Raw genomic sequence first — 25143 nt, forward strand, 5'->3', positions numbered from 1 at the left:
CTTGAGTATGTTACGAGGAAATCCGTCAAGGGACGAGTAGTTGGGGAATTTTTTGGCCGATCACCCTGTTGATGGACCAGAGGACTTAGATTTCGTGTTCCCAGATGAGGAAGTGCTAACAGTTGTCGAGGATATGTGGACACTCTACTTTGATGGAGTGGCCAACCAGAAGGGATATGGGATCAGAGTACTTTTGATTACACCTGATGGCTCTCATATTCCGCTTTCGTTCAAGCTCAATTTTGATGTCACAAACAACCAAGCTGATTATGAGGCCTGTATTGTTGGTATGGAGGCCACTGTTACCCTCGGTGTGGAAAAACTCGAGGTCATTGGTGATTCTAATCTTGTCGTACCTCAATCCAACAGGGACCGGAAGGTTCGCGAAGAGAAGTTGAAACTGTATCATTAGTACTTGGAGGATCTTATTCCTCATTTTAATAAGGTTACTTTTACTCATATTCCTCGCTTGAAGAATCAATTTGGTGATGCTTTGGCAACCTTGGCTTCCATGGTTGAACTTCCTTTAGGTGTCAAACTCCGCCCTATTCTCATTGAACAATGGGACTGTCCTACCTATCAATATGTCAACGCCGTCGACGATGTAGATGATGGCCTACCCTGGTACCACGACATATGGAATTTTGTTGAAAGAGTGGAGTATCCGATTGAAGCTTCTAAAAAGGATCAACTCGCGTTACGAAGGATGGCTGCCCAGTACATCCTTTGTGGAGGGAAGTTATACAAAAGGTCCCATTGTTGGATGCATAAGCTTTGTGTCAATGGCTCTAAAGCCGCAAGGATTATGGAGGAGGTTCATGAGGGAGTCTGCGGTCCTCATATGAGTGGTGTCATGCTTGCTAGAAAAATCCTACGACAAGGTTACTTCTGGTCCACCATGGAATCTCAGTGTGTGGATTATGTACGGCGTTGTCATAAGTGCCAAATCCATGCCAACCTAATGCATGTTCCCCCTTCTAACCTCTTTGGCATGACTTCTCCTTGGCCTTTCTCTGTGTGGGGCATTGATGTCATTGGCATGATCAGACCGTCTGCTTCGAACAGTCATAGGTTCATTTTGGTGGCGATAGATTACTTTACCAAGTGGGTGAAAGCCGAATCCTGCAAAACTCTAACTGCAGTTCAGGTTGCCCATTTTATCCGGAAGAACATCATCTATCGATACGGTGTACCTTAAGCGTTCGTGTCAGATAATGGGACTCATTTCAAAGGCAGGGTTTTGGAGTTGTTCGAAGAGTTCGGAATCCAAGTCCATCATTCGACTGTTTATCGCCCTCAAACGAATGGAGCTATTAAAGCGGCAAACAAGAACATCGAGACGATTATCAAAAAGTTTGCTGAATCAGCCCGGGACTGGCATGAGCAACTACCTTTAGCACTTTGGGGGTATCGTACGTCAATTCGAACATCGATAGGAGCGACACCCTATTCTTTAGTGTACGGGATGGAGGCAGTACTCCCTATCGAGCTCGAGGTGCCATCATTGAGAATCATGGCAGAGTGCAGACTTACGGAATCTAAATGGCTCAGTGGGAGGTTTGTTGAACTCATGCTTTTCGATGAGAGGATACTCCGTGCCTTATACCATGTTCAGGGGTATCAGCGAAGGATCGCACGAGCTTTCAACAAGAAGGTGAAGTCTAGGGACTTGGTTGAGGGAGACATGGTTACAAAGGAGATTCGAACGCCTGTATTCGATCCCCATGGCAAGTTTCGTCCGAAGCGTTCAGGGCCTTACATTATCAAGACCATTCTTTCTGGGGGAGCAACACTGTAACGCCCCCAATTCTGGGTACGTTAAATAAACAATTTTATTGCAACTTCAAAATAGAGTCTAGCTCTTTATTACATCACAACCTCCGTAAGAGTACTTTCATTACACAAGGGAAGGGAAACTAAGGTTCCTAACTACAGCTCCGCCTGTTCTTCCATCTTAGCCAGCTCTTCGGCTCCAAAAGCCTCCAAGGTGTACAGCTCACCCTGTTCATCTACAAAGTCTGACACATTATACCAACGTCGCCACCGATATAATATGTCAGGGTCACCAAAGGTAACACCATGAGCTACAAAAGCTCAATAGAATAACATATACCCACTAACCCTTAACTTACAAGCAGAAGATCATAATACTAACGATTTCCACATAATACATGCCTATTTAACAAAATCGTTCACAATGACACATCCACATTCGCTAATCAGCTATCGTTTGTATCCATGATTTTTTGAGTTTCTCCTACGCGACTCGTCGTAGACCGTGTCACCATTTTCCACTTTTCATTTTCCAAATCATCATTTTCAAAATCATTTTTACACACCCAACCTCAGTTCTACCGTTCCGGTCTCCCGAGTATCCTCACAATGGTTCCGCCGCACCGGGTTCCCATTGGCACACAAAAACATTGAATTTGGCATTGGCTCCTCTCCACGGATAACCAATCCACAATTCAAAACCCTCGGTTCTGCCGCTTCGGGTTCCTGAGTACCCTCACAATGGTTCCGCCGCTCCGGGTTCCCATGTGGGTTTTCGAAAATCATTAAACCAATTGTGTTGGCTCCTCTCCTCGGATAACCAACTACAATTCATCCCTCGGTTCTGCCGCTCCGGGTTCCCGAGTATACCACAATGGTTCCGCCGCTCCGGGTTCCCATTTGGTTTTTCAAAATCATTCCAAACCCTAGGTTCCACCGCTCCGGGTTCCCGAGTATTCCCACAATGGTTCCGCCGCTCCGGGTTCCCATTGGGTTTTCGAAAGAAAACACACACCACACAATGGGCTACCACATCTGGCCACATTGCGGTTTCCAAAATATTTCACCTTTTTCAAACACGCCTTTTTATTAACCACACCCTAGGTGTCATGTTTCTACTTTCTCGTTTTTCTTGTCTCGTTTTCATGCATCGACTCCGCGGTAGGACTTTTCACATATGCAATCATAAATCATTTATTGTAATCTTGAAACTAAACTAGCAAGATCAAATCATCATGCTCAAACCACAACTTAAAGCATAACACCACATGTACGGACGCCTTTGGAGTGAAAATCACTTATGCTTTACAATAAGGCAAGTAATACAAACAATTCATAATACATGCTCATATCCATCTTAAAGATCAAAATATGAATACTTTCATGCATTTCGATATACAAACAACATACAACTAGGGGATAAGAATATTAATGCTTTACAGCGTAGAGTAAGTAGAGGTATTCTACATATACTTAGAGCTAGGGGATAAGAATAATCCACAAGATCGTAATTTCATTTCAAGATTATAGTAAAACGAGCTTGCTAACTATTTCTAATACATTAACTTGCCTTATCATAAGCAACAATAACTAAAGTTATACTAGGGAGAATGAGTAGAGATTAATCTACCTTGATCCGAAACTAGTCGGGGCTGAATAAGCTAGTTGGAAAATCCTACGGGTGGTGAAACTCGCAAATCTGGACCGAACTTTGGATGGCAGTAACTCGGTCAATCTCTGGCCGAATACAATCGTTCTTGGGTCGAAATCGAAGCTCTAGAAGCGCTCTACAGCTTTTGTGAAGGAAGTTGATCCTAGAAAAAAAAAATTAGGTAGGAGAAAAATGGTGATAAAGGAAGAGACAGTATGTTGTCTGGAACTGGAAATCCGAGATTTTTACTGAACTTCGGATGTCAGTATCTTTGTCATTTCTTGACCGATTAGGGTGGTTCTTAGGTCTAACTTGAAGATCTTGAAGTGCTCTACAACTTTCCCGAAAGGAGTTGGTTCTAAAAACTATTTTAACTAGGAGAAAAATGAGGATTTGCGAAGGGCAGTAGGCTGACTGGAAAACGAAAATGGTTTCTAGAGAGAAGTGAGAGCAAAGGAGTGAAGGTGTGAGAAATGACTTGGGAAAGGGTGCTATTTATAGCAAAAGTCTTAGCTATTACCCAAGGGATAAAAATTTTCCTAACAATTATTGTCCAATGGGTAAAATTTTGCTATTAAAATAATCCAATTGGCACATGTTTTCTTATTAAAATAACGGATTTTGAACCTAGAGAATCCTAGGGTATTAAGTCCATAAAGTACTTACACACACACACATATATATATATATATATACACGTATATATTAGTATATCAACACATGGGAAATCTAGAAAATGGTTTGTTTAATAACCCTTGTACTTATTGGAAAGATTAACTCTATTATCCAAGGGGTAATATTTATCCTAGCATGTATTGACCAATGGTTAAAAAAAAGATAATACTTGAATAAGACTTTGAAAGACTACATGTCCTTTTAGTCATGTGGATATATATATATATATATATATATATATATATATATATATATATATAATTGTATATATGTACCTAACAAATCTAACTTAGATATTTTAATGGAAATCCTATTGTCCAAAGGATAAAAGTTTCTCTAACTTTTATCGACTAATGGGTAAAGGTTCAAGGTCTAAAGGGTTCCACTACGGTTTGGAGGGTTCATAAGGTTCAAGAAGGTTTAAAAGGCTCATCTAAGGTTAGGAGAACATAACTAAGTGAATTGGTAGTTAGGTTCCTCTAACTAATTGGTTAGAATCTAACTATACTTGCCAAGTAGAATCTCTAGCCAAGAAATATATTTTAAAAGACTAAAATCCAATTATGACGGATTATTAGAAATACAAAAGGAATTTTTTTGAAAGCGAATCCAAGTATCAAAATAAAATTCAAATTTTTAACGAAATTTTTACTTACTAAAAATCAGGGTTGTTACAAGCATAACTTATAGACCTCGACAGCAACAAGTTCTCCACTTTGGTGAATCTAGTTCAACTCAAGCGTTACTATCCCTGGGAGAAGCTCGTTGGGCCGAAACCACAAGGGTGGGCAGTTCCAAGCAAAAATTAGAACAAGCCTACTGGACCGAAAACCTGAGAAGGCGGTTCAGGAAAAAATAAATAGGCAATTTTCAAAAACTCGCTAGGCCGAAAACCCAAAGTGGCGGCACTAGGCAAAAGTTAGAGCATAAAAGGAGAGTAAAAAATACTCGAGCGAACCTAAGCTTGAACTACGTTTTGACCTGATTCCTTGGAAGAGGATACGTAGGCAGTCTCTTCGTGAGATTCAGTCACATTCCATCAACTTGATCAGGGGTTTGCCATTTTGGAATTTTCTTAAACATTCAAAACGGCGTGGTGCTCAACATTTGGATCAAGAGGAGAAAGTTTTAAATCTTTCGATTTTATTCAAACTACTTCTTCTATTACACAGCTGAGCAAAGCCATTAAAACAGTTAAGCATAAAAACAGAATAAAATGCTAGAGGCCTTAACAGGCTCACAGTTTATTCTAGATCGTTAGAGTCTGTTAGGAGTGAGTTATTGTAACGCCCCTGAATTTTGGTCAGTAAAAATTTCGTTAAATATTTGAATTTTATTTAAATTACTTATTTTCTCTTGGGTGGCTATATGATTTCTTATTTTCCGTCGTAGTTAGATTTTGGTTATTGGTTAACTCTCGACTAGAAACCCTACTTGACTGAATTAGTTAGATTCCAACCGATTACTTGGAGGAACCGAGCAACCGAACTCACCTAGTTTCTAGATGAACCTTTTGGACTTTTTGAACCTTTGCCTTTACCCATTGGTCCATAGTGGTTAGGGTAATCTTTGTCCATTGGACAATAAGCTTTTCATTATAGTATTTGATTAAAAGTACATGTAGTCTTTTCAAAATCTTATTTAAGTATAAAAGTACTCGTACTTCTTTTATCCTTTGGTCTTTACCCGCTAGAAAAATTATTACCCTTTGGTTAAAGCCATTAGTCATTCCTTTGATTGATTTGTACTTGAAAGACTTGAAGATTTGACTTATACTTTATTATTATTTAAATGGAGAGAATTCTAGCCTTTTTATTTAATTGGGGTACTTGGTACCACACCTATATTTAAATATAGGGCTTTTGTCACATGCTTTAAAGGACTTTGATTATTTTATTATAAAAGTTTTCCTAGTAGCTATTGTCCATTGGACAATAAATGTTAGGGGATTTATTATCCATTGGATAAAAGGTTTAGTCTTTCAAAGCAAGTACATGGGTGTATTAAACTAGTCTTTTTCTTAAACCCCATGTGATAAAGTACATAATATTTTATTATGGAAAGTGTTTATTAGCCTTAGTAGCCTTTAAGGCCTCAGATTCTCCTAAGTACTCTATTATTATTTTATATTAGGGTTTTGTACCCAATTGGATTAATTTATTGGGGAGTTGATCTTCCTAGAATACATTTGTGCATGTGTATCAATACCCTAGATTTGCTAGAGTACAATATCCATTAGTTTATTGGAGACATGTGACTAATTAGGATTGTTTATGGGTATTTGATTTTGGAAATCTTGTACTTTTGTACCTTTATTATTATATGTGCATATATATATATATATATATAAGTGTACTTATGAGAGAGAGAGAGAGAGAGAGAGAGAGAGAGAGAGAGAGAGAGAGAAATTGCCGAGAGAGAGAGGGGGAGAGAGAGAGAGAGAGAAAGGAAGAAAGAGAGAAATTTGGTTGTACTTCCATGATCTTTCTCATCTTTTCAAATCCTTGGTGATATCTTTCTTCCTAGCCTAAATCTATCTCCCATTGTACTTCTATATTTGTTTAGACCAAAATCTTGTACCATTGTCTCCAAATCTTCCAACAAATCTTCCATAATCCATCCAAGGACAAATCTTAGCCATGCAAGCCTAGGATTTAGACCTTGATCTTCCAAGATTGCTTGCCATGTGTCAAAATTTGAGGTAGAGAGAGAGAGAGGGGGGACCGGCCTTGAAAGAGAGGAAGAGGGCATGCCTTGGCCTATAAATAGCAAGCAATTCCAAGCATTTCAACTCACACCTTCACCTAGCAACTTCTCTCTCTAGAAAAATTGTGTTCTTTCTTTTGTTCTTACTTTGTTCTTGAGTGTTCTTGAGTTCTTCAAGAAACTCAACCTAAGCCGCCACTAAACCGCCACCCGACCACCCTTCGATCCATAAAGTATAGTAGTGTTAGTCAAGAAGAAGTTTCGAGAGAAACCATTCTCTTTCGAAGCTCCCGAAGGTATACCGTAGGAAGTTACTCCGTTCGATAGCCGACTAACCTTCCGTAGCCGTTACTACCGCCTAGAAGAACGGTAAGGAAATCCTTACTTACTTCCTATTTACTTACTTACTCAAGTATAACGTTGTAGTTTTGAATTGCTAAGAAAGAACGGTAGATTCTCCCTATCTACTACTCCGAATTATATGAAGTGTATCTTTACCTATTTACTTTAAGTATTCGTATTTTGATCTTTAAGATGGTTATGAGTATGCGTATATGAGTTGCTTGTATTACTTGTGGTATGTGATAAAGCATAAGTGATTTCACTCCAAAGACGTCCGTACATGTGGCGTTGTGCTTCGAGTAAGCATAAGTGATACACTCCAAAGGCGTCCGTACATGTGGCGTTATGCTATACGTGGTGATTTAGCGTGATAAGTAATATAGAATTGGATGATCTTGTTAGAATGATTCATGCTTGATTTTGTCCTGCCGCGGAGTCTTTGCATGTAAACGAGACACGAGAACCGAGAAGGTAGAAACATGACACCTAGGGTGTGGTTAATGAAGGGAAATGTTTTTCGAGGAAGGAAATATTTTGAAACAACATAATGACCGATTTTGGGTGGCATTATGTGAGTTGTGTGCGTGCGTGTGTAAAAGAAACATTTGAAAAGGGTGAAAAGTTTTGGAAACCGCAATGTGGCCGGACCTGGTAGCCAATTGTGTGGTGTGTGTTGAAAAATCCAATGAGAACCCGGAGCGGCGGAACCATTGTGGGATACTCGGGAACCTGGAGCGGCGGAACCGAGGGTTTTGAAATGTGTGCGTTCCCATGGGAAACCGGAGTGGTGGAACCATGGTGAGGTATGGCTTGGTTATCCGCGGTATGGAGCCAATGCAAATGTTTTTGTGTGCCAATGGGAACCCGGGACGGCGGAACCATTGTGAGGATACTCGGGAGACCGGAACGGCGGAATCGAGGTTGGGTGGGTTAAAAAAATGATTTTTGAAAAGGTGATGTGGAAAATATTGACACGGTCTACGATGAGTCGCGTAGGAGAAACACGAAACTCTTGGACACCAACGATAGTTGATTAACGAATGTGGATGTGTCATTGTTAATTCTTTTTGGTTAGTTTAGTATGTGTTTACTTTATTATGTAAGTTATGGGTTAGCGGGTATGGGATTTTTCTGCTGAGCTTTTGTAGCTCACGGTGTTGCCTTTTTGGTGACCCTGACATATTATATTGGTGGCGACGCCGGTATAATGTGTCAGACCTTGTAGATGATCAAGATGAACAGTACACCTTGGAGGCTTTTGGAGCTGAGGAGCTGGCTAGGATGGAGGAGCAGGTGGAGCTGTAGTTAGGAACCCTAGAACTTCCTTCATTTGTGTAAATATTGAACTCTTGTGAGAGTTATGATGTAATAATGAGCCAGACTCCATTTGATTTTATCAATAAATTGTCTTTTTAACGTACCCAAAATTCGGGGCGTTACAGTTATCGCTTTGTCTTCTTACTATTTCCCTTCTTAGCCACGCTTTGTATCGATGCATGAGCTCTGTGCTGAAGTCTGGTTTTGCTCCGCCAAGTTGCCGCAGGCCCCAATTGCGCTCATATCCGGCCAAGTTCTGTGCAGTGAATGTAGGAATATTGAAGGTTTCGATTCCAGCTCGGTGCAGTCCTTGATTTATCCCTAGCTGACAGAGAATGTAGAATGTGAAAGCGGTCAGCCCGGCTATCACCATCCTCTCGAAACCTGCAGAATTAAGGGCCATGTCTGGAATGTCCAGGGCCTCATGCCTCCAGATGATCTCATTCGGGAGCATTTCTTTCATGAACATGTACCACTGGTTCACGGACATCTCCTGATAGATCATCCCTCACTGATGCATCCGACCGGGCAGATGAGGCCAGTTTGCCTTCGGTGCTATGAGCAATCCCAATTTGTCTGAGGAGCCCCGATATGACCTAAGCCGAGAGATGAGTAAAAGGGTAAATGTGCGAAAATTGGAAAAAGGTGAGCTGAGTGAGAATTTACCTGTAGTAGGAGTGGACTACCGCTGAATACGTTTGTTTGGCCAGTAGAAACAAAATCCAAGCCCATGAGTGTCTCTGCTAGAACCAGCGGCACCACATTCCTTCGAGTACCCATTTGAGCGGCAACGCTCACTAGCGAGAGGTTGACTCGCCCATTCGAAGATACTAGCAAGTAAGCGGCCAGTACACTGATCGTCAGGGCAAATCGGCGAGCCTACAAGGTGGTGTCCTCTGTGTTCCCTTCAGGCCCGTACCACTCCATCAGGCGCATGATGTTGATTTGCCCCTCAGTTAACAGACTTTCGGCTGCTCCCCTCGAAATGTCAAGACATGATTGCAAGAGTTTTGGCATGCTCTTCCTGTAAGGTGGTACGACAATCATGCTCGAACCAAACCCCTGGAGATATGCTTGGAATTCTTCCATAGTTGGGCACAGCTCGGTGTCCCCGAACCTAAAAGCATGAATTTCTGAGTCCCAGAATTGTAGCGCCGCCATCTGAATTTCGGGCCAGACCCTCACGTTTCGAAGAAAACAAAAAACGGCCAGCTCGTGAAATTGAAATGATAACCAATCTCCAGCTACAAAGGCCGTTAGACACGGGCTGATCAAGATTGGAAGGTTATTTGCCATTGTAGGGGTGTTGAAAGTGATTACTCTGGAGGATGTGCCACATATTGGCAGGGGCATGCTATTTTATAGCCAAGGCTTGGTGAAATATCTTTACTTTCCGAGGTAAATATCCAAGCAAGGTGGCATTGCCCCTTCAATGCAAGGGCACACCTGTGAACTGCCCCAGAGGTATCTGGATGGCCAAGAACAGTGACAAGGCATCCAATGTCTCAGATTCGAGTTTGGTCAAACAAAGGTGGCTTAGCAGGGACTATCCATCGCGCGATGGTATCACTTCATCGCGCGATTGTTATTCCATCGCGCGACCCTCCCAGTCCATCGCGCGATGGTTTGGTTTGCAATTTGACAGTTTGCAGCAGCTACTAATCAATTTTGGTCAATTTCCGTTCTATGGGGTGTTTTGCAGTTTCGATGACTCCAGCAAGTCACCGTTGGTATATATGTCTGTGTCCAAGTGTCGGATTCGGATTATCGCGTTTAATGAATATTTTGGCCCCTCGATGGCCCATTTCAAGGTCAAATGGGGATTTCGGGTGGTCGAAATTAGTTTCAAAGGTTTTTGCCCTATTCTTTCGTGATGTACAGGTCATATGAGCCTAATATGACTGTACAGAGGTGTCGATTTTGGTCTGGGACATAATCGAGTCGTGTTTTGCATCTTGTGTCCATTTTTGTCTTTTTAGCACTTTTTGGTCTAAACCTTGCTCCGGGATGTATTTTTCAGTTTTGTTGATTTGTACAAGTCATGTTGTACATATCTGACCTCATAGAAGTGTCGGTTTTATGAAAACTGAAATATTTTGAGTTTTGGCTTGTTGTTGCCCAAAATTTCATTTCCTGTATCCTCGTATCCTGGTCGTGTCCTAGGGCGTATCCTCAATTTTTCTTCTGATTCAGTCACATTTATACATATGTGTGTGTCTGTAAGCAGTCTCAGCATGTCATCAATGCAAGTTTGGTATTGGTGGCGCGTTTTATTTGCTCTAATCTACTGTAAGAGTAAATAAGTCCTGAAAATGCAAATTTTATAGCTAAACTATGATCTATCCATGTCGAGATGAAGAAAACTACTGCATGTTTGACACTTCGGCCTATCAAAATCATCATGTCTGCTTGGGCACATCCGCCTGCGAATCAAAGGCACGCAGGCCTCAAAACAGCTATCAAATGTCAGCTGGGCCTATTCGCCCACCATCTACCTATATACTTGGGCATGCAGGCCCAAAATAAAAAATCAAAAGTGGAGGAAGTAAATGAGGCTTGGTATTAGCCCTCAATCCTCTCCTAGCCAATCACCGTCGCCGTCGTCGTCGTCCATCTCTCTAGGATCTTGCTTGTATCCGGGATCGTCCGTGGTGTAACAACTCCGATTTTTCGTTCAATAAAAATCTCGTTGTTATTTGAAATTTCTTAATTTCTCTTAATTGCTCGTTGATTTTCTTATTTGATTTCCTTGTGGTTTGTATTTAAGCAATCGATCACCTTATCATCGTATTTCTCGACTAGAAACCCTAATCGCACTTTGGACCCTCAAGGATCGTTTCTTGACTTATATGCCCTACTTAGCAAGCCTAGTTAGCTTCTAACCGGCTTGATGGAGTAACCAAACTAGGAAGTCACCTAGTTACTTTTCCCTAACCAAAGATGGACCGTTTTGCCCATCTTGAACCTTTTGAACCTTTTGAACCCTAGACTACAAATTGTTTAATTGTTTTCTTTTATTGTTTTAACTTTATTCTTTATCCTTTGGACGATAAATGTTAGGGGAACTATTATCCATTGGATAATAGAAACCCAATTCTTTATATTAAAAGGATTTTGAAAGATTTGAACAAGTATTTTGATCTTTTAAAGAAATGACATTTGAAAAGTACTTTTGATTATTTTTTCTAATAAAAGTACCCAAGTAACTATGGACCATTGGACAATAACCGTTAGGGTAATCTTTACCCATTGGACAAAAGCCTTTTCTTTATTTTATTTGGTAAGTACATATATATATATATATATCACATGTGTATTTTCAAACAGGACATGTAGTCTTTTCCAAAAACTTAGTTTAGTATTTAAAGTACCCGTACCTTATTATCCTTTGGATAATAACCATTAGAGATGTTATTATCCATTGGGTAATAGGCTCATCTTTCAAACAAAGTACTTAACCCATTAAAATAATATTTTGTTAAGATTTCCGGGAGTACAAAAGTACATTATTATATTAATTAAAGTACTTGTACCTTTTAATTGTTTATTGGGAGAATCTTAACCCTTTTAGCCCTAGTATATATTTGTACATATGTATATAAGTATTTGGATGATGTAAATTGCCTTAGTACACTTGTACCCATTTATTAGTTTATTAAGAAGAATCTTGACCCTTAAAGGCTAGTTTGATCTTTTGTACAAAAGTACCCATTATTTTATTTTTTGTCTTGCATTAGTAGTACATATATATACATATGTATATAGCTAGTACATGGGAGAGAGAGAGAGAGAGCCGTGAGGTAGAGAGAGGAGAGAGGCCGAGAGAGAGAAAGAGGGAGAGGGAGAGAGAGAGAAGGAAAGAAGAAGGAAGAAGAAGAAAGATTTGATGTGTACTTTGACATTAGTCTTCCAAAGTACTTCCAATCTTTGGTGATTTCTTTCCTAGCCAAGACTTAACTCCATTGTCCTCCTTTGTACCACTTTCAATTGTTTAAACCAAGAATCTTGTACCCATGTCTCCTCCTTTCCAACATATCTTCCAAAGATCAAATCCAAGGACCAAAGTAGCCATGCAAGCCTACCAAAGTTAGCTTCCAACCTTTCAATCAACCTTGACATGTGAAAGAAAGGTGAGACTTAGGAGAGAGAGAGAGGGGCCGGCCAAGGAGTGAGAGAGGGAGAGCTTGGCCTATAAATAGAAGCCATTCCATGCTTTGAACTCACACCTTCAAACATTGCTCCAACTTCTCTCTAGAAATTTCAAAAGTTCTTGCTTTCAAAGTTCTAGTTTTCTTGAGTTCTTGAGTGTTCTTGAGAGAAACCACCAAACCACCTCCCAAAACCACCATTAGATCTTTTAAAGTAGCTTAGTTAAGTTAGAAAGTTGTTTCTAGGAAGAGAAAGTACAACTCTCTTCCTTTCGAAGCAAACCGACGCCGTTACGCCGCTGAAATCCAAAACCGACGACCGAATCTTCTTAACCGACTACAACCGCCAAGAAGCACGGTAGGATTCCTTGTCCCCTAACTCTAAGTATGTGTAGGATATCCTTAACTTCCATCCCAAATAGTTATCCTTACCTATTTTCCCAAATATAAGTTCGTTAGGAAGAAACTTTAATCATGTCATTTAAAGTAGATAATGTTATCTTTTGTTGGAAGTGTATGAAATGCATGATGTTTGTTATAAAGTGATTCAAGCATGTCAAGTAGTTTGAAATGTATGATCTTGTTAGATTGAATGATACAATGAATGATATCGTATGTGAAAAGTCCCTCCGCGGAGTCTATGCATGAGAAACGAGACACGAAAATCGAGAAAGTAGAAACATGACACTTAGGTTGTGGTTATGAAAAGGGCGTGTTTTGAAAAGTGTGAAATGTTTTGGAAACCGCAATGTGGCCGGACGTTGTAGCCCATTGTGTGGTGTGTGTTTTGTGTGCCAATGGGAGACCGGGACGGCGGAACCATTGTGAGGATACTCGGGAGTCCGGAACGGCGGAACCGAGGTTGGGTGTGTGCTTGGTTATCCGCGTTACGGAGCCAATGCAATGTGTGCCAATGGGAGCCCGGGACGGCGGAACCATTGTGAGGATACTCGGGAGTCCGGAACGGCGGAACCGAGGTTGGGTGTGTTAAAAATTGAGTTTTTGAAAAAGTGATACGTTTATGAAATATGGAAAATGTTGACACGGTCTACGAGGAGTCACGTAGGAGAAACTCACAAATCTTGGACACCAACGTTGATGGTTTATCGTATACGAATGTGTTGTTGTTAGATGAGCATGCTATGTGGAAATCTTTGACTATATGTTGTATTGTTATAAGTTAAGGGTTAGAGGGTTTGGATTATTCTATTGAGCGTTTAAGCTCACAGTGTTGCCTTTTTGGTGACCCTGACTTATTATATTGGTGGCGACGTCGGTATAATATGTCAGATCTCATAGATGAACAGGGTGAACTTTACACCTTGGAGGCATTTGAAGCCGAAGAGCTAGCCCGGATGGAAAAACAAGCGGAGCAGTAGTTAGGAACCTTAGTTCCCTCCCGTTTGTAATAAAAGTACTTCTTTTAAGTTTTTGTTGTAATAAAAGAGCCAGACTCAGTTTATTTTCAATAAAATGTTTATTTAACGTACCCAAAATTTGGGGCGTTACACGTGGTGTCATCAGAGCCGCTGTCGTCGGACGACCCCTCTTATCCCTCCTTATGTCCTTCTTCTTTTTCCTCCTTTTCGTTTTCCTCCTCAGAAACCTCAGCCAGGATTAGTCGCTTCTTGCTGACCGGCTCATCTTGTGCGGGCCTCTGGTGCATCTTGATTTGGTACCGCACCTCTGCGCGCGCCACAGCCTCTCTGGCTGCCTCCTCACTCGTGGCGGTCGGCTGCGGGCCTCTCGTCTGTCGTCTAGTAGTGACTGGAGGAGGCAAAGCTCTTTCTGCCAATTTCCTCTGTGGCGGGTATCTAGCACTCTTCCTCCTAGGAGCCGCCTACCTTTGTGCTTGCATGATGAATTTCGTGCATTAGTATACATTATGCATATTGTATGTTTGAAAGCAGGTATGATCAATTCCAAACCAATGGCTATCAAAGCATAGTATGCGTCAAGCAAGGAAGCACACATCAAGTATCGAAAGCAGGAATGTATCATTTTCTGAAAGATATACCTGAGATCTCTGAGCCGCTGATGATGGAGTTGGCACTAGATAGCGCAAGTCCAACGGCAAACCACTTGCTGCTCTTCTTACTGCATTCTCTAGTGCAAGCATGCGACGAACAGCTTCGTTCGCCCACTCAGTTGGCACCTGCAATAGTGAATTGGGAGTTGTTAGGGCAATTTAGTGATAATTCAATTCTAGTAACATGCAATGAAAGTAAACAACAATGTCTTACTGGAACAGTAATTGGCATAGGCTCAACCCTGGCAGGGGCCATGTGTAGCTCGGCTGGATTGCCCTGAGAGTCTACCACTGCTATCTTCCTCAGCAGCTCTGGTGGCCCACCTCTCACCGGTCCGCTCAGGCCTCATCTCACACGGCCTTCGCCACCACTCTGTCTCTCTCCTGCAGCTCTCCTCTCCTCAGCAGCTCCATGAGCTTGACTCCAGACCTCTCTGAACTCCTGGACTCTTAGCGGCCCTGCCAAACGCTCCCTCTGGTATGTTGCATAGTCCATGTTAGGACGCAAGTGGCGTGTCAGGTCCGTGTCAGGCTGCGTGAACGTCTCCAGCTCAGCCTGCGTGTACTCCGCTGTGTGTGAGGCCTGTGGTGGAAGTGGCTCCGGCACCTGGAACTCAGTGAAGCCAAGTGACTGGCATGTCACCCGATCTCCCAAGTACCACTGCCAACAAAAGGCTGACTCCAACAACACTCTGCTAACTGTCACAACCCTGCTCCTAGCCAAGTACTCGGGCTCTGGCCCTGCCACCCTCCAAGGATCCCACTCGACCTGCACATGTGATAGGGAAACAATGCAAGTATTGATCAGCGACAACATTAAAGCAATACAAAGAGTTATGTACTTTGTTCGGTCAAGTTTCATGTCATACCTGTGAGGGTCGGAGCTCGTCGAGGTATATCCGAAAGCCGTTCAGGTCGCCTCTCCCTTTCTTCTCTCCCATGTTCTTCTTGCTCCAAATGTGTGCAAGCGGGAGAATCCGCAAGTCCAAGCTTTTGGATGCTGGGCGGCACATATTCAAAACCTCGTAAGCCCAGAGCTGCATGGTTCACAAGCAAATCAAATCATCAGTGCATACAATAATACGATCAAGCAAGCTATGTAATCAAATGGATACAAGTATAATCTGAAATTGTGCTTTACTCTATGGAAATCATACCTCCCAAATTCTCCAATATCCAGCGGTACTCATCTCTGTCCTCGACGAGTTGCCCAAAAACCATAGGCTGTGCCTAATGCCGCTCCACCCCAGTCAAAGCGTGAGGCCATCCTCAAATCTCTCAATGCAGGCAAGTATGACAAGTGAACCTTATTGTGCCGATTCGGGTACAAGATTGTGCCAAAAAGGTACAATAGGTATGCCCGGGCCATCCGCTCTGCTTCCATTTCAGTTGTCACCTTTTTATTGAGGTACTTAGTGAATTGCCCGTATCTTGCCATCCCTTCCTTCTTCGTTCGCTCCGATTTAAGAGATAACGCCCCAAGCATAGGACCTAATACGTCAGTTGAAGCATGATAATCCGGAAATCCGAGATCGTACCCAAGGGAATAATTAATACAGCTTTACTGGATTTGTAGATGCAAGGGCTTTCGGCTTTTAGACAGCCAACTACGTTTTACGTGAGTAGTGGAAATCAAAAGGGGCTAAATCGAAACGCTAATAAACTAAGGTAAAAGACAGGTTAGGTCTAGGATTTATTAACACTCACGACTCAATTTAAAACTGCAATTCTCACCCTAATACACAATTCAGGATACAAAATTAAAATTCCCGAATCGGAAAATAGAATGGTTCGATCACCAAGCTAGCTCTAAAATCTATTTAGCAAATGCCTCGTGCGTCAGAGCCCCAAGTATCATGTGTGGTAGGTAGGCGATGCGCCTACCTACACATGATCAAGGAGATTAACACCTTAGCGATTTGACAAATAAATCTGAACCCCACATCAATAATCGAATCCAAAGGTTTAAACTTTATGGTGAAAAACGCAATTCTACTTGAGCCATGAGGTGCTAATCACCCCATGACCTAACCTTGGAAAACTACTCACCCATAACTATTGAGATAGGAGTAAGCAAAAATCTACTTAACATAATGAAATAACAAGACTTGAATTAAACAAGAGATTAAGATAGATCGGGAGTAAATAAACAACTTTAATTAAGGCGACAATATCAAAAACTAACAACTAAAGGCAGAAATTAAAATGTTTAAAACTGAAAATGAAGAACACTCAAGAACAATTTGAATTGCAATGAAATCTAATCTAGACCTACAAATTGTACTACTTGAATCTATTCTACTTGTTTGTACAAAATGATGTCACAAACCTTTATACTCTGGGGATCCACGCGCAGAATATACTGTGACATGCTTTGAAGATTCGCCCCTAAGGCCCTCGGCATCGATGGCAAAAAGGCTTAAGGTGCGTCACTAACGGCCTCGGCATCGATGGACCATAAAACCTTACATCGATGCCGAGCTGCCTTGCCCTAATTCCTCTAATTGCCTCGGCATCGATGGGCCTTCTCCCTTTACATCGATGACGAGCTCGATAGCTCGTGCTTTGGCCGTAATCCTCTACGTTGACTGTTGCCTTGGCTGTTCTCTGCCTTGCCTTGGCAATTCTGTTCTGCCTTGGCTGTCGGGTCACTTTTGCCTGAGATTGGTAACTTCTGCTTGAGCTGGGCAACTTTTGCCTTGGCTGTGCCCGAGCTGTTTTGCTTCTACCTGAGCAATTCTAGCCGTCGGGTCATCCTTGCCTGAGCTTGTGACGTGCCTTAGCCTTAAAAATTCCTTTATTTGGCAATTCACCTACAAAACAAAACTAGAACACTCTACAGGAAAATATCGTTAACAATAACTAATTAGTACTTAAATTAAACTAAGACTATACACTAGCGCACCCTACATTACATTCTCGGGTGCTTATCACACCCCGCAACTTAAGGTTTGCTAGTCCTTAGCGAACAAAATGCAAAAAATTAGAAAACTAGCAACTATGCAATCCTTCCGAATTCACAACTTAGAACATGCTCAACATTATCAACTAGCAAGAGTTCAACAATCCAGCTTTTTATTTCATTTCTACAACTTCACATTTTCAGTATTCAACTAAATAGGTTAAGTATTAAGCAAGTCTAAGAGCAAGTCAAAATGGTCTGTGTCCTCGAACAATGGGAGGATACAGGACACAGAACCTACGAATTTAGACTAAACCATATCCACCGAAGATGTGCTCGACAACAGGCATTAGCGAACAAGAAATACTATGCCTTAAACAACTAAAGCACTTTTATTCAACAGAATTAACAACTAACAGATGAATTTTGGATAACGACAGGAAAGCAGGCCATTAACTAGTTATGCAAATATCAGACAGTCAATCAAAATGGAATCCATGCGCACAAAAGATCAACTAAGGTCTTTTTCAGCTTGTCTTACAAAGAACGGGTTCGCAAAAATGGTCGACGGTCTATTTCTAGCTTGGTTAACTACCCGAGTGACCGCCGCCAACATATGAAATGAACCGAGTCAAGGCCAAACCGGCCAAACCAATAAACCAACTACTAACTAACAATGTGCAAAGTTATACTATGAAATGGAAATGCAACAAAATAAAAGGATAGAATAGTTGGCATGTCAACCAACCAAGACCTCGACCAAGTAAGGGGAATTTCTAGAGCCACCGACTCTCTATCGGATTACCACCACAAGTCACCACCTTGTCCTATCAGCAAGTCATCCCATCAATCAGCCAACTCCTCACTCTCATACCCTGCAAAATCATCACTCACTTCCCCCTCATCAACCGGCTCGGGGACATACTTCACCCCATGTTGCTGCTCCAGAATCGATGTCTGTCAGGCTATCTCTCTCCTCTGTGCTTCCTATTCCCTTATCATCTTTCTTCTTTCAACCTTCTCCTTTCTCTGAGAGTTAATTATTGATACCCCTTGACAGAACAGCTTCTTAATCCAAGACCCCTGTTTCTCCTTCCTTGATGGCATCGTAGTCAAATAATCCCCCTTTCTCGCCTGTTTACCCTTAGTAGTGTGAATCTGAGATGAGCTCTTCACATCAAATGTGTCATCTATAGGCCCCGGAGAGAGTTCTTCCAATTGCTCATAAGCTGCTCCCCTAACTCCTTTTTCCTTACACAAACTAGTAATCATACAAGGGAAAGGCATATTGGCAGTAATCAGAGTATTGGCCCTAAAATCACGCAGCTGAGTAAAGATAAACATAGCTTAATCTACTATCAGATCATTAGCCGTAAGTGCAAACAAAATTTCTCCACTTTTCCTTGTTGGTCTACTCTATGAGCCTCGGGGATAAAGATTATAATGTATCACTTTGTTCAGGAATCTAAAGCTTGCTTTGAAATTTCCGGGCACATGGGGTAATGAAGCCAAAGTGGGGTCACTATACAAAGTCTCATTCACAACCTGCAAATCAATCAATTCATCCTTTCTAGGGTAGTTCACAGACTCAGGAGGGGGCCTTTGAATTTTCAGATATGCAGCAATATCATTAGGAGTAATAACAATATCAATTCCCCCTACTTTCGAAACAATTCCAACAGTCGGGTCACTTTCCCAATCACCCTCAGGAATAATCATGAACTTATAAAACTCAATAACAGTATTCTTATTATATCCAAATAACTACTCAGTCCAGAAATTCAAACCTTTCCTCATGATGTACCGAAGCCCTGTGTGATCATCGGGCAAAGCCGTAGCATCCACTTGTCACTCGTTTTTGAACTTTCTGCCCGTAAAACTATCCTCCCAAACCCTCCTCTTATCCGCTGCAATCTGACCCGGAGTCCATCTCCTCCTCTTACACCTAGATCCCGAAGCCTCCGCGGGCTGATTTTCTTCTTCACTCTCAGCCATAAAATCATTCTCCTCCTCTATTTCTGATTGAGAAGGGGGAGCAAGGTGTGCGGTTTGCTTGATTCTCGGCATTGTAGGTTGAAAAAGGCTAGGGTTTTATTTTTTGTATTTTCGGATTTTTGACTAGGGTTTTTTTAGGGTTTTTGATTTTGGGTTGGAAAGGATGATTTGGAGGGTAAAATATAGGTGGGGGTTGGATATATGGGTGGAAAATAGAAAAAATTAGGGATTTATGTGGGAAAATAAGAAAATTTCAGATTTAAAGAGGGGAAATTGGGTTTACCTCTTTTTTGCTTGACAATCCCGAAATTGGTGAAGAACACATGAAGATTTTTGAAGGGGATGGAGAATATGGGTGTTTTGTGGGAGAATATGGAGGATTGGATGGGTTGTTGGGGGTTTTTGGTTAGGGTTTTAAGAGAAAATGGAGGTGAGGAAAGGGGGTAATCGGGTTCAGAAGTTGAAAGATGTTTTGGTTTGCATTGCACTGGACTGCCTGACTGATCTGCTGTTGAAAGCTGGTCGGCATCGATGTAAACTTAAAACATCCATCGATGCCGATGGTGTTAACTGCTTGATGAAACCCTCTTGGCATCGATGTAAACTTTCTTAACCCATCGATGCCGAGCTCGATAGTGACCCCCTGTTGAACCACCTTGGCATCGATGGATCTCCTTCCTTCCTATCGATGCCGAATCAAATAACCCAACAATTTTGCCCTTCCTTCAATTTAAAACCCATAACTTTCAACAATTTATCCGACACTCCCAAAACACCTTTTTGAAACTTGAACACTCCTACCAACATCCCTCCAAACAACCGGTCGCCTAGGTTAAGCAAAGAATGGGAGAATAACAGGATGCAAAATAGGAAAAAGTGACTCATATGTGGTATGATCATGCAAAAAAGGCCTTGTATCTTTTCCTAAGTGCGCTTTGGATTCCAAAATGATTGAAAATCGACATTTAAACACAATTAGACATGGACATGCGATTATTCACCTAACTACAAGTATGTTTATTGAATGGTGGGGATATGGGCCAAAACTTGCTCAAAAACTTACTCAATACTTAAACCATTCAATTTTTCAACTAAGCATGTAAATTGAGAAGCACAAAATTTCTTAGGATTGCTACGAACTCTTGCTAACTAACAACGATTGAGCATGCAACAAGTCATGAACAAAACTAAAAATTATGACAAAAGGAAGAGATTGCAAGTAAAAGTTTTATTTATTTTTGAAAATTTTCAATTTTCTCAATTTTTTTTGGTTTTTCAATTTCTATTGTTTTTGGATTTTTTTCAAATTTTTTTTTTCACAAAATGCAAACAAATAGCAATAGTACATAAGCTAACCCCTCCCCCCCAACTTAAAGCGATGCTATGCCCTCATAGCATTAGGAACAAGAGCAAAGAAAGGAAGAGTGCGCGAATGTACCGTCCAAGGGGAATGTCAACCCCTAAATACCTCGACCAAGTTGGAGGATTTTATGTCATTGTTTTGTTCCAGCTAGATTAGATGCTTCTAGGGTTTACTCCTTCGGTTCTACCAACTCGGAACCATAGCTAGTCACATAGGGCCATACCCAAAGCTTTATCGGACTAACAACCGCGGCTCGTAGCCACACCCATGCTTAGGGCTCCTGAATGCCTCACTCAACCCGGCTTTAGACCCAAACTACCAAGGCTGGTGTGGTAGCAAATAAACCCTGCAGAAGACTTAAGAGAACGACTTTCCACAAAACAAATGACGTTAGAACTACCGGCCCATGTTATCCGGCTTCCAAACAAAACAGAAAGTGAGAAGACAGAAGATAAAGAAAACACACAAAACAAATAAAAATATGCAAAACAGAATGGAATGCGATGCACCACCCGATCATCACGTGATCACACGAGTCATACTTTTCTTCCCATTCCTTACCGTTGGGGTAAGAAATGGGTGGCTATACTAGACCGTCGAGAATTTGTTCTGCTAGCGCCCGTAATAAAATTTATCGCTTGACCTCGCCAAACAACTAAGTTTAGCATCCCTTAGGATCAAAACAAAGCAAGATGCAATACAACCTAGCGTGCACTCTAGGCAATATCAAACCCCACTCACAGACCTAGTTGCCTCCGATTAGGGGCAATCGCGGAGAGCATGGATCATTAACGATAAACTATTACTAAGAAGAACTAATGAAAGCCCTTTTTTACACTAACACATTGATGAAATCTTTTGCATGTGATGTATCTCCAAGATTTTATTTGATGCAAACACAGAACAAAACAAACAAAACACAACAAAACAAAGCATGCATAACTAAACTAAAAGAGAACAAAGCAAGAAAGAAAGAACAAATATGTACAAAATATACAAATTTAATATCAGAACTCGGAGAGTCAAAGTCACAGCTAGACTCCGCCAAACAATGAAGTCCAGCGTCCCCTAAGATCGTAACCGGGCAAGCAACAAGATAGAGCCAAGTGCGTTAGCACGGGAGTATCAAGGCCTATCCTAAGGATCTATACCGCCCCCATTGGGGCTAATCTGGGAGACGTGAGTGGTTTACTGTGAATTACTCCTATCAGAAAAGCTAATTAAAGCCCTATGTCACTGATTTTAAATGATTTGCCCTTCGAACCGGAGCTGGGCACACGATCCTTCTTTCAGTAGCGGCGTGCGAAGCTACATATACCCAAGTCAATGGAGGGTACCTCCTACCCGGGGGCCGGGTCCGACAAACAGTTAAGTTCAGCGGTTACGCTTGCGCTCCCGTGCAATTTTAAGTATCAAACTAATCAACTGTGTAAACTGGGTTGATTAACTCCTCATCCGGCTCTCCAAACTCAAAGGTTCCAAGAAATGGTTTAAGCTTTTGGCCATTAACTTTAAAAGATTTACCATTCAATGGATTTACAACATCAACAGCTCCATGAGGATGAACATGTTCAACAATATAAGGGCCAGCCCAACGAGAACGTAATTCACCAGGAAACAAATGAAGCTTAGAGTTGTATAGGAGTACCTTTTGTCCAACCTCAAACTCTTTCTGGCGAATTCGCTTGTCGTGGAAGGCCTTGACTTTTGCTTTGTAGATGGAAGTGTTGTCATAAGCATCTCTTCGAATTTCTTCAAGCTCGTTGAGTTGGTGCTTTCTGTGTGCTCCGGGGGCCGGTAAACGATAATTTAGTGTCTTGATTGCCCAATATGCTTTGTGGTCGAGCTCTACCGGAAGATGGCATGCTTTTCCAAAAACTAAACTATACGGCGAAGCTCCTAAGATGGTCTTGTATGCTGTGCGATAAGCCCAAAGTGCATCAGTCAAACGAAGACTCCAATCTTTCCGATTCGGGTTCACCGTCTTCTCCAAAATGTGTTTGATTTCCCTATTTGCTAACTCAGCTTGTCCATTCGTTTGTGGATGATAAGCAGTGGAGACCTTGTGAATGATACCATACTTCTTCATTAATGCCCCAAAAACACGATTGCAAAAATGAGTTCCTTGGTCGCTTATGATTGCTCTCGGCATCCCAAAACGTGAAAGAATGTTGTCCTTGAGAAACTCCACCACTACCTTGGCATCATTGGTACGTGTTGCGATGGCTTCTACCCATTTTGAAACATAATCAACCGCCAATAAAATGTACAAATTGCCGAAAGAAACGGGGAACGGTCCCATGAAGTCTATGCCCTAGCAGTCAAAGATCTCAACCACCATAATGTTAGTCAATGGCATTTCGTCCCTCCGAGACACACTCCCAAGCTTTTGACAACGTTCACAAGCTACACAGAAGTGATGAGCATCCTTATGCAAGGTTGGCCAGTAAAATCCACATTGTAGCACCTTGGCAGAAGTCTTCTTAGAAGAGAAGTGGCCTCCACAAGCTTCTGAGTGACAAAACTCAAGAATTCTTCGTTGATTTGAATCTGGAACACAACGACGTACTATTTGATCTTGACAATATTTGAAAAGATAAGGGTCATCATAAGAGAACATTCGTACTTCATGAAGGAACCGACGACATTCTTGAGGAGACCAATGTGGCGGTAAGAGTCCCGTAGCCAAATAATTCACTATATCTGCAAACCATGAGGTACTCGAAACAGCAAACAATTGTTCATCCGGAAACGTGTCCACAATAGGTAAACTCGGAGTAGGATCCTCGAACTGTAACCTTGATAAATGATCGGCTACCACATTCTCGACACCCTTTTTGTCCTTGATAGTTAAATTGAACTCTTGGAGAAGTAGAATCCATCGTATCAAACGAGCTTTGGCATCTTGCTTGGTACGTAGGTATTTGAGAGCTGAGTGGTCTGTATACACAACAATAGGAGTGCCACCAATGAGATAAGACCTGAATTTATTAAGAGCAAACACTACCGCAAGTAACTCTTTCTCCGTGGTAGTGTAATTTACTTGAGCATCGTTCAAAGTCTTGCTTGCATAATGGATAACATACGGATGTTTGTCTTTCCTTTGCCCCCAGACAGCACCTACAACATAGTCACTTGCATCACACGTAAGCTCAAACGGGAGGCTCCAATCCGGTGGTTGCACAATAGGAGGAATGGTAAGACTAGCCTTCAACTTAACAAAAGCTTGCTCACATGCGGGGGTCCATTCAAACGGAACGTCTTTGACAAGAAGATGGCACAGGGGTCGAAAGATAGCACTAAAATCTTTGATGAACCGACTATAGAATCCGGCATGCCCGAGAAATGAACGAATATCCTTCACGCATTTTGGAGTCGGGAGATTGGAAATAAGATCGATCTTGGCCTTATCCACCGCGATACCATCCGACGATATAATATGCCCCAAAACAATCCCTTGAGTGACCATGAAGTGACACTTTTCCCAATTCAGAACCAAAATTTTCTCTTCACACCTTGTTAAAACTTTCTCCAAATTGGCCAAGCATGAATCGAATGAATCGCCAAAAATAGAGGAATCATCCATAAAAACCTCTACTATCTTTTCAACCATATCACTAAAAATCCCCATCATGCATCGTGAAAAAGTCCCCGGAGCATTGCACAACCCGAAAGGCATACGACGATAAGCGAACGTTCCGAAGGGGCAAGTGAATGTCGTTTTCTCTTGATCCTCTAGAGCAACTTCAATTTGATTGTAACCGGAATAACCGTCTAAGAAACAATAGAATGCATGGCCGGCTATCCTCTCCAAGATCTGATCAATAAATGGTAAGGGAAAGTGATCCTTTTTGGTACTTGCATTGAGCTTACGATAATCAATACAAACTCTCCATCCAATCTGAACACGAGTAGGTACGAGCTCATTCTCCTCATTTTGCACAACTGTAACTCCGGATTTCTTTGGTACAACTTGAATCGGGCTTACCCATTTACTATCGGCGATAGGATAAATGATTCCCACGTCCAAGAGCTTCAAAACTTCAGCACGAACTACATCCTTCATAATCGGATGTTGGCGGGATGGCTTGACATTATCCTCCAAAGCAATATGGTGAGAGCAAAGAGTAGCATCAATCCCTTTGATATCAGCAATTGTCCATCCTATAGCCTTCATGTGCCTCCTTAGTGAATTGATCAACTTCATTTCTTGGAGATTCCCAAGAGAAGAGGAAATAACCA

The sequence above is a fragment of the Rhododendron vialii genome, chromosome 1a (assembly GCF_030253575.1).
Source record: "Rhododendron vialii isolate Sample 1 chromosome 1a, ASM3025357v1".
Taxonomy (NCBI): Eukaryota; Viridiplantae; Streptophyta; class Magnoliopsida; order Ericales; family Ericaceae; genus Rhododendron; species Rhododendron vialii.